Raw genomic sequence first — 9,734 nt, 5'->3', positions numbered from 1 at the left:
TATTTGCCTAAGTGATAAAACTATAATGCTTTCATGTCCTGTGTAGTCAGTCTCCACTGCCCTCTCTGAAAAAATTAAAAATAAAACTCCTGTTCTGCAGTGAGGGCCAGGCTCACCCATGAGAGATCAGGAGGCAGATGCACGGAAAACAGCAGCACTCACAACTTTATATTAAAACTAGTGACCCGTCCTGGCTTCACATGGGAGCTGACTTGCTTCACTAAAATCATCACTGCTCGGCTCCCTTTTGTCAGATCAGTGTTTCATACACCTAAACCCTTCCTCAACAAACACTCTATATAATTGTGAAAGCCACATAAAATGTGTCCAGTGGTTCTCGAGATTAGCCAGAACAAACAGACGCCAACCGGGGACTTTATACTATCTAGAGATACAGACAGGGGCTTTGCTAAATTTTAAGGTGCCCCCAATGCTTTACATTTAGCAGCAAATTTGCTGAAAACACACACAGCTCCTTAGATTCGGTGCCTACTGCATTCTATCTAGCTGTGCCAAAGCACTAATCCCAAATTCACTATAAACGAACGAAGATGTAAAATTGTGGAAAAAGTAGCACAATGGAGGAAAAATTGCACAGCACAGGAATCGCGCCATGTAGTGTAAAATGATAGTAGTATAAGGACACATCTGTAATCCGTTTAATCATTACTAAAAGGAAAATTGTTCTTGCCTGACCTCTTTAGATTCAATTATGTGGCTCTGAACATGGACTAGTCTCATTTTGTCCATGCTACTTCTTATTAGTAGCATGGACAGGTATACCAGGGGGATGCGGTCAATTTACCTACAATCAAAATCTCGATAGTCAAAATACTGACAACCATTGACTGACGGTCAAAATACCGACATTTAAAATACAGACAAGGTCAAAATACTGTCATTTAAAATGTCGACAGGCCAAAAAGTTGACATGAGTTTTTCATTATTTTCTCTTGTTCTTCATACTTTACCAGTGGACCTGGAGGGGGAATATAATAGTGTCCAAAGCATGGTGAGCGCAGCAAGTGTCAATGTTGACCTATGTCGACATACACACACACAAAAACTGCATCGACTTTTTGACCTGTCAACATTTTTAAATGACAGTGTTTTGACCTTGTCAGGATTTTGACTGTCAGTCAATTGATGTCGGGATTTTAACTGTAGGTATTTCATTCTAAACCCATACCAGGCCTGTCCTGGTATGGGTGGTCTTCAGTATGCCGAATGTCGGGATCCCGGCGCACATTATACCGGCGCCGGAATTCCGACACCCGGCATACCGACAGCTATTCTCCCTCGTGGAGGTACATAAACCCCCTGGAGGGAGAATAAAATAGTGTGGCGCGCGTATCGCGCCGGCAAGGGGCTCCTTAGCGCTCACCACGCTGTCTGTATGCCGGCGGTCGGGCTCCCGGCGCCGGTATGCTGGTCACCGGGAGCCCGAGCGCTGGCATACCGTACTACAACCCCTGGTATACCTAAGCGAGAATATGTTGGTGTGCGCTGATACATGGAATATTTGAGGACAAGTGCTGTAGAAATCTGTTTTTCTTTTTAGATGCATCCGTGTAAACAAATTTCATGGTGTTGATCCAGACCTCCAAAAAGCTTGTTTCAACTCTGGTCTAGTGTATGAAGATTTAGGACTACCTAAGGAAATCACCTTGTGGGTAGATCCATGTGAAGTGTGCTGTAGGTGAGTGATTACACAGTGGAAACAGTCGGTGGATAAATAGCTGGAATATTTGTGGAGTGTATGTGTGTGTGTATATGTATATATATATATATATATATATATATATATATATATATATATATATATATATATATATATATATATATATATATATATATATATATATATATATATATACTTCTCTCTCTCTCTCTCTCTCTCCTTCTCTCTCTCTCTCTCTCTCTCTCTCTCTCTCTCTCTCTCTCTCTCTCTCTCTCTCTCTCTCTCTCTCTCTCTCTCTCTCTCTCCTCTCTCTCTCTCTCTCTCTCTCTCTCTCTCTCTCTCTCTCTCTCTCTCTCTCTCTCTCTCTCTCTCTCTCTCTCTCTCTCCATATTCCGAAATATGGAATTTTTGGAGAGAGGCTGAGATAGTGAAATCTTTGTTTTTTGATGGCTCAATGTACTCAAAAATATTGTATTAAATAAACCTTCAGGCTGTGTGTATATGAAACATAAATTAATTATGTGAATGTACACACACTTTGTTTAATACACAAAGTTATCAAAAATATTGGCTAAAATTACCTTCAGGCTGTGTGTATAAGGTGTATATGAAACATAAATGCATTCTGTGCTTAGACTTAGGTCCCATCACCATGATATCTCATTCTGGTATGCAATTATTCCAAAATATGGAAAAATCCGATATCCAAAATACCTCTGGTCCCAAGCGTTTTGGATAAGGGATACTCAACCTGTGTGTGTGTGTGTGTGTGTATGTATGTGTATATATATATATATATATATATATATATATATATATATATATATATATATATATATATATATATATATATATATATATATATATATATATATATATATATATATATAAATTTTTTTTTTTTTTTTTTTTTTTCTTTTAAGGCAGTTACACAAAGTTAGTCTGTCATTGTTCTAGAACTTCAAGAGAACAACTGTATTGTCCATCTGACAAGTCAGTATATCCTCTTATTCCACCTCTCTGTGTCAGACCCTAATTGTGGATTTTATAAATTGTGATTAATATGGGTAAACCTACTGTTTTTGTTTGGTTGATGTTTTTTCTTTTGTTTGTTTTATTAGCATTTTATTCCTGTCCCACATTTTTTATCCTTATCTTAGATGCGCATATACATTGTTGCCAGGCACACATGAATAATGGCGGGCTATTTAAATAAATTTACTGCTCATTTGCAGTGTAGCGGCCACTGACAACACCCTGCAATCCAGAGATAATATTTAGAGGCTGCGTGTTTGCTCATTAAAAAAACAGTGGATACTGCCAGCCTTCTCTTCTAGAGAAAAGGAAACTTCATTTTGAGAGAAAACATTGAAAATTCTTTCGAAATTTTTTTTTGTTTTGTTCAGTTTTATGTTTAGTTTTACAATGTATTTTAATTATAATAGTTAACCACACAGTGTGTAATTGCCTAGTTATACCGTATATCTGGCTGCAGTTGGTATTTGCAATAAAATCCCTCGTTTTGGCATATGTTCATTTTAACACTTATCCTGTAACAGAGAAAATTCTGATTGCCTGGTTCCGCACTCCTTACATCCAGCACAGATCTCTCTGTAATCTGCTTTCCTGGCATCTTCTTTTTTTATGGAAAATTCTTTAATCCAACCCTGACACAGCCTCGTAATTGTAGGATTAGGGAGGTACAATATGTAATACAAGCCGTAAGTTATTTCCCAGCTGTGCACCAATGTCTGCTCCAGTACACACAGTCCTGCTCAGACAATTGTCACACAAAATGTGTATGCCTCCTGTCAAAGGGACTCTTATCATAGAACCTACTGTTATTTATTAAATGTTGTCATAGGATCTGTTCAGGATACCAGCGTTTGGCATCCCAACATGGATCTAAATGCTGGCGCCGGAATCCCAAACACAAGAATCCTGACCGACCTCTACCAGGCATTGGTAAGCCGCAGAGGAGGGGGGTGGGGGTGGGGTAGGTCTAGGCTGCCGGAAAGGGAGCGTTAGGCATAGGGTGGGGGGTGAGATTGTTAAGGCTACGATAAAGGGGGGGGGGGGGGGTAGTTTAGGGGGTAGAGGAGGATGGTAAGCATACTTGGCTCACCCCTGTCAGGATTCTCAGCATCTGGAGTACTGTGTCGGTCATACCGTATGACTGCCGACATCCCATGCGCCAGGAAATCGTATTCCATTGTTATCTATATAGGGAATGCGCCATATAGTGTGTGTGTGGACAGTAAGGGCTATTTTTGATGTTTGTATAATGATAGTAGTGTTGTGCAGGTAATGTAGTAGTCCTTTATTTATGTTAGTCTTGCAGGTTTACCTTTATCTGGAAGATCCCAGTGGAAATATGGTTTGATTTGTCAACAGTGCTTATGTCGGCAGTCATCAGGTCCACATGAGAACGTTGGCATGGTCAAACTGTAGATAAGCAGCATGTTGACATCATGCGTACTCAAATGATATGTCAACATGATCTAGTGGTTTTTTACATTCTCTTAGCCACTTCCAGGTTCTGAGGTCACTTCTGGGTCAGAGATTTGTAGACCTTTTTCCCCACTGGCCCTGTAATACGTTCAGGATGCGCAGCGGTCATGATGCCGAAACTTGAAATTCCATCGCTGAAATACCGACATCAGTCGAATTGCTGTTGCCGGAATCTCGACAGCTGGCATCCTGATCGTTTGTATGCCGGGACTCTTGGGGTTAGGCCGTGTGCATGCGTTCGTTTGTGTGGGAGGGAGGGGGGTAGTTTTAGGCACAACTGGGGAAGGTTAGGGCTAGGCTGCTGGGGAGGGGGTTAGGGTTGGCTGAGAGAAGGGAGGGTTAGTGTTAGGAGGGAAGTTTAGCTATACTTATCCAACCCGGGATTCTCCCCATCAAGATGCCGCTGTCGGTGTTCTGACTGCCGGCATCCTGAACGCAAGGCGCACGTATCACACCCCTAACTTCTAACCATATCCTTCCCCCGTGACCTAACCCCAACGGTCGTCATACTCAGAATGTTGCCATTTCACATGGCGATGTAGTAACTATCAACCATGTTACAATGTTGAGGTTCTGAGGTTAGTTCAACCATATCTATATTATGATGTTGACATTTTGAATGTTCACCATGTGGCCGGATGCCCAGTGTAATACCCTCGGGTAGCAAACACTAGAAGACTAGTTGCCAGACTAGATAACAAACTAGCGGCCTGGTTTCTTTCTTTCTCTTCTATAAGTTACACACATGCAGGTCCCTTTCAGGTCATAGTCTCAAGGCTAATTGAGGCTATTACAGCGTGAATGTCGCAAAGCTATTGTCTGCTGTTCCCAGTGTTACTTTGACTGTGGATTCATACATAGGGGTATATTCAATTGAAGTCGAAAACTGCCGTCTGTCGAAAAGACGTCAGTTTTCGACTTTTTAAGGTCGAATCCTGATTCGACCTATTAAATATTTTGCTAAATTTTTCGACAAGTCGATAAATTCGACTTGTCAAAAAGCACGTGGATCGGCGGAATAGCTGCCGATCCACGTGTTTATGTCGAAAACGGGGGCCAAATCCGACAGGTTTTGGCCCCCTTTTCGACCATCTCAGTCAGACATCAAAATTATGTCTGACTGAGATGCGGACCCAGAGGAGGCGAGGGGGGGGGAGAGCCACAGGGAGACGGGGGGGACAGCCGGCGGGCATACAGGGAGATCAGCGCTACAGCACAGCCCTGCAGCTGGATGTCACTCATCCGCTTGATGTCACAGCAGCTTCAACATGGCTTCCACCCCTTCCCCTCTTTTTCTCCTGCTATTTTTTCTGCTCTCTTCCTTACAATAAATTTCCTAAGCAATTGATCCCACTGGCTCTGTTTTAGGGGGTCATTCTGACCCGTTCGCACTAGTGATGAGCGGGTTCGGTTCCTCGGGATCCGAACCCACCCGAACTTCACCCATTTTTGCACTGTTCCGAGCAGACTCGGATCCTCCCGCCTTGCTCGGTTAACCCAAGCGCGCCCGACCGTCATCATCCCGCTGTCGGATTCTCGCGAGATTCGTATTCTATATAAGGAGCCGCGCGTCGCCACTATTTTTCACTCGTGCATTGGAGATGATAGTAAGAGGACGTGGCTGGCGTTCGCTCAGTTTCTGTGTTCAGTGTGCTGCAAATATCTACATTCTCTGCCTGAAAAATGCTCCATATCTGTGCTCAGTGTACTGCATATATCTGTGCTCAGTGTGCTTTGTGGGGACTGGGGACCACCATTATTATATAGTAGGAGGACAGTGCAGAGTTTTGCTGACCAGTGACCACCAGTATTATACGTTCTCTGCCTGAAAAATGCTCCATATCTGTGCTGCATTGTAGTATATAGTAGGAGGACAGTGCAGAATTTTGCTGACCACCAGTATATAATATATAGCAGTACGGTACAGTAGGCCACTGCTCTACCTACCTCTGTGTCGTCAAGTATACTATCCATCCATACCTGTGGTGCATTTAAGTTTTTGTGCGCAGTGTATATAGTAGTAGGCCATTGCTATTGATATATTACTGGCATATAATTCCACACATTAAAAAATGGAGAACAAAAATGTGGAGGGTAAAATAGGGAAAGATCAAGATCCACTTCCACCTCGTGCTGAAGCTGCTGCCACTAGTCATGGCCGAGACGATGAAATGCCATCAACGTCGTCTGCCAAAGCCGACTCCCAATGTCATAGTAGAGAGCATGTAAAATCCAAAAAAATAAAGTTCAGTAAAATGACCCAAAAATCGAAATCAAAATCGTCTGAGGAGAAGCGTAAACTTGCCAATGTGCCATTTACGACACGGAGTGGTAAGGAACGGCTGAGGGCCTGGCCTATGTTCATGGCTAGTGGTTCAGCTTTACTTGAGGATGGAAGCACTCATCCTCCTGCTAGAAAACTTAAGAGTTAAGATGGCAAAAGCACAGCAAAGAACTGTGCGTTCTTCTAAGTCACAAATCCCCAAAGGAGAGTCCAATTGTCGGTTGCGATGCCTGACCTTCCCAACACTCGACGGGAAGAGGTGGCGCCTTCCACCATTTGCTTGCCCCCTGCAAGTGCTGGAAGGAGCACCCGCAGTCCAGTTCCTGATAGTCAAATTGAAGATGTCACTGTTGAAGTACACCAGGATGAGGATATGGGTGTTGCTGGCGCTGGGGAGGAAATTGACAAGGAGGATTCTGATGGTGAGGTGGTTTGTTTAAGTCAGGCACCCGGGGAGACACCTGTTGTCCGTGGGACGAATATGGCCATTGACATGCCTGGTCTAATTACAAAAAAAATCACCTCTTCGGTGTGGAATTATTTTAACACAAATGCGGACAACAGGTGTCAAGCCGCGTGTTGCCTTTGTCAAGCTGTAATAAGTAGGGGTAAGGACGTTAACCACCTAGGAACATCCTCCCTTATACGTCACCTGGAGCGCATTCATCAGAAGTCATTGACAAGTTCAAAACTTTGGGTGACAGCGGAAGCAGTCCACTGCCAACTAAATCCCTTCCTCTTGTAACCAAGCTCATGCAAACCACACCACCAACTCCCTCAGTGTCAATTTCCTCCTTACACAGGAAAGCCAATAGTCCTGCAGGCCATGTCACTGTCAAGTCTGACGAGTCCTCTCCTGCCTGGGATTCCTCCGATGCATCCTTGAGTGTAACGCCTACTGCTGCTGGCGCTGCTGCTGTTGTTGCTGCTGGGAGTCGATCGCCATCCCAGAGGGGAAGTCGGAAGACCACTTGTACTACTTCCAGTATGCAATGGACTGTCCAACAGTCCTTTGCGAGGAAGATGAAATATCACAGCAGTCATCCTGCTGCAAAGCGGATAACTCAGGCCTCGGCAGCCTGGGTGGTGAGAAACGTGTTTCCGGTATCCACCGTTAATTCACAGGGAACTATAGAATTGATTGAGGTACTGTGTCCCCGGTACCAAATACCATCTAGGTTCCATTTCTCTAGGCAGGCGATACCGAAAATGTACACAGACGTCAGAGTCACCAGTGTCCTAAAAAATAAGAATTTACTTACCGATAATTCTATTTCTCGTAGTCCGTAGTGGATGCTGGGGACTCCGTCAGGACCATGGGGATTAGCGGCTCCGCAGGAGACAGGGCACAAAAATAAAGCTTTAGGATCAGGTGGTGTGCACTGGCTCCTCCCCCTATGACCCTCCTCCAAGCCTCAGTTAGGATACTGTGCCCGGACGAGCGTACACAATAAGGAAGGATCTTGAATCCCGGGTAAGACTCATACCAGCCACACCAATCACACCGTACAACTCGTGATCTGAACCCAGTTAACAGTATGATAAAACGTAGGAGCCTCTGAACAGACGGCTCACAACAATAACAACCCGATTTTTTTGTAACAATAACTATGTACAAGTATTGCAGACAATCCGCACTTGGGATGGGCGCCCAGCATCCACTACGGACTACGAGAAATAGAATTATCGGTAAGTAAATTCTTATTTTCTCTAACGTCCTAAGTGGATGCTGGGGACTCCGTCAGGACCATGGGGATTATACCAAAGCTCCCAAACGGGCGGGAGAGTGCGGATGACCCTGTAGCACCGAATGAGAGACTCCATGTCCTCCTCAGCCAGGGTATCAAATTTGTAGAATTTAGCAAACGTGTTTGCCCCTGACCAAGTAAATGCTCAGCAAAGTTGTAAAGCCGAGACCCCTCAGGCAGTCGCCCAAGATGAGCCCACTTCCTTGTGGAATGGGCTTTTTCTGATTTTGTCTGTGGCAAGCCTGCCACAGAATGAGCAAGCTGAATTGTACTACAAATCCAGCGAGCAATCGTCTGTTTAGAAGCAGGAGCACCCATCTTGTTGGGTGCATACAGGCTAAACAGCGAGTCAGATTTTCTGACTCCAGTCGTCCTGGAAACATATATTTTCAGGGCCCTGACAACGTCAAGTAACTTGGAGTCCTCCAAGTCCCTAGTAGCCGCAGGTACCACAATAGGTTGGTTCATGTGAAAAACAGAAAACACCTTAAGGAGAAATTGAGGACGAGTCCTCAATTCTGCCCTGTCAGAATGAAAAATTAAGTAAGGGCTTTTATATGATAAAGCCGCCCATTCTGACACGCGCCTGGCTGAAGCCAGGGCTAATAGAATCTTCACCTTCCATGTGAAATATTTTAAGTCCACAGTGGTGAGTGGATCAAACCAATGTGACTTTAGGAAACTCAAAACAACATTGAGATCCCAAGGTGCCACTGGGGGCACAAAAGGAGGCTGTATATGCAGTACCCCTTTTACAAACGTCTGAACTTCAGGCACTGAAGCCAGTTCTTTCTGGAATAAATTTGACAGGGTCGAAATTTGAACCTTAATGGACCCTAATTTTAGGCCCATAGACAGTCCTGTTTTCAGGAAATGTAGGAAACGACCCAGTTGGAATTCCTCTGTAGGGACCTTCTTGGCCTCGCACCACGCAACATATTTTCGCCAATTGCGGTGAAAATGTTTTGCGGTTACATCCTTCCTGGCTTCGACCAGGGTAGGGATGACTTCATCTGGAATGCCCTTTCAGGATCCGGCGTTCAACTGCCATGCCGTCAAACGCAGCCGCGGTAATGTCTTGGAACAGACAAGGCCCCTGCTGGAGCAGGTCCTTTCTTAAAGGTAGAGGCCACGGTTCTTCCGTGAGAATCTCTTGAAATTCCGGGTACCAAGTCCTTCTTGACCCATCCGGAACCACGAGTATCGTTCTTACTCATCTCCTTGATTCTCAGTACTTTTGGTATGAGATGCATAGGAGGGAACACATACCATGACTGGTACACCCACAGTGTTACCAGAGCGTCCACCGCTATTGCCTGAGGGTCCCTTGACCTGGCGCAATATCTGTCTAGTTTTTTGTTCAGGCGGGACGCCATCATGTCCACCTTTGGTTTTTCCCAACGGTTTACAATCATGTGGAAGACTTCCCGCTGAAGTCCCCACTCTCCCGGGTGGAGGTTATGCTGAGGAAGTCTGCTTCCCAGTTTTCCACTCCCGGAATTAACACTGC

The 9,734-nt window shown here is 44.5% G+C and overlaps 1 protein-coding gene across 1 annotated transcript in view; it reads left to right on the top strand.

The window, feature by feature from the left end:
• BTG3 (BTG anti-proliferation factor 3) overlaps positions 1–9,734 on the top strand; it is a 64,132-nt gene that overhangs the window by 35,544 nt on the left and 18,854 nt on the right. The gene's annotated exons all lie outside the window — the stretch shown is intronic.

Source organism: Pseudophryne corroboree, chromosome 2 (genome assembly GCF_028390025.1).
Source record: "Pseudophryne corroboree isolate aPseCor3 chromosome 2, aPseCor3.hap2, whole genome shotgun sequence".
NCBI lineage: Eukaryota > Metazoa > Chordata > Amphibia > Anura > Myobatrachidae > Pseudophryne > Pseudophryne corroboree.
The sequence above is the reverse complement of the archived record's forward strand: the minus strand, read 5'-3'. Positions and strand labels throughout refer to the sequence as shown.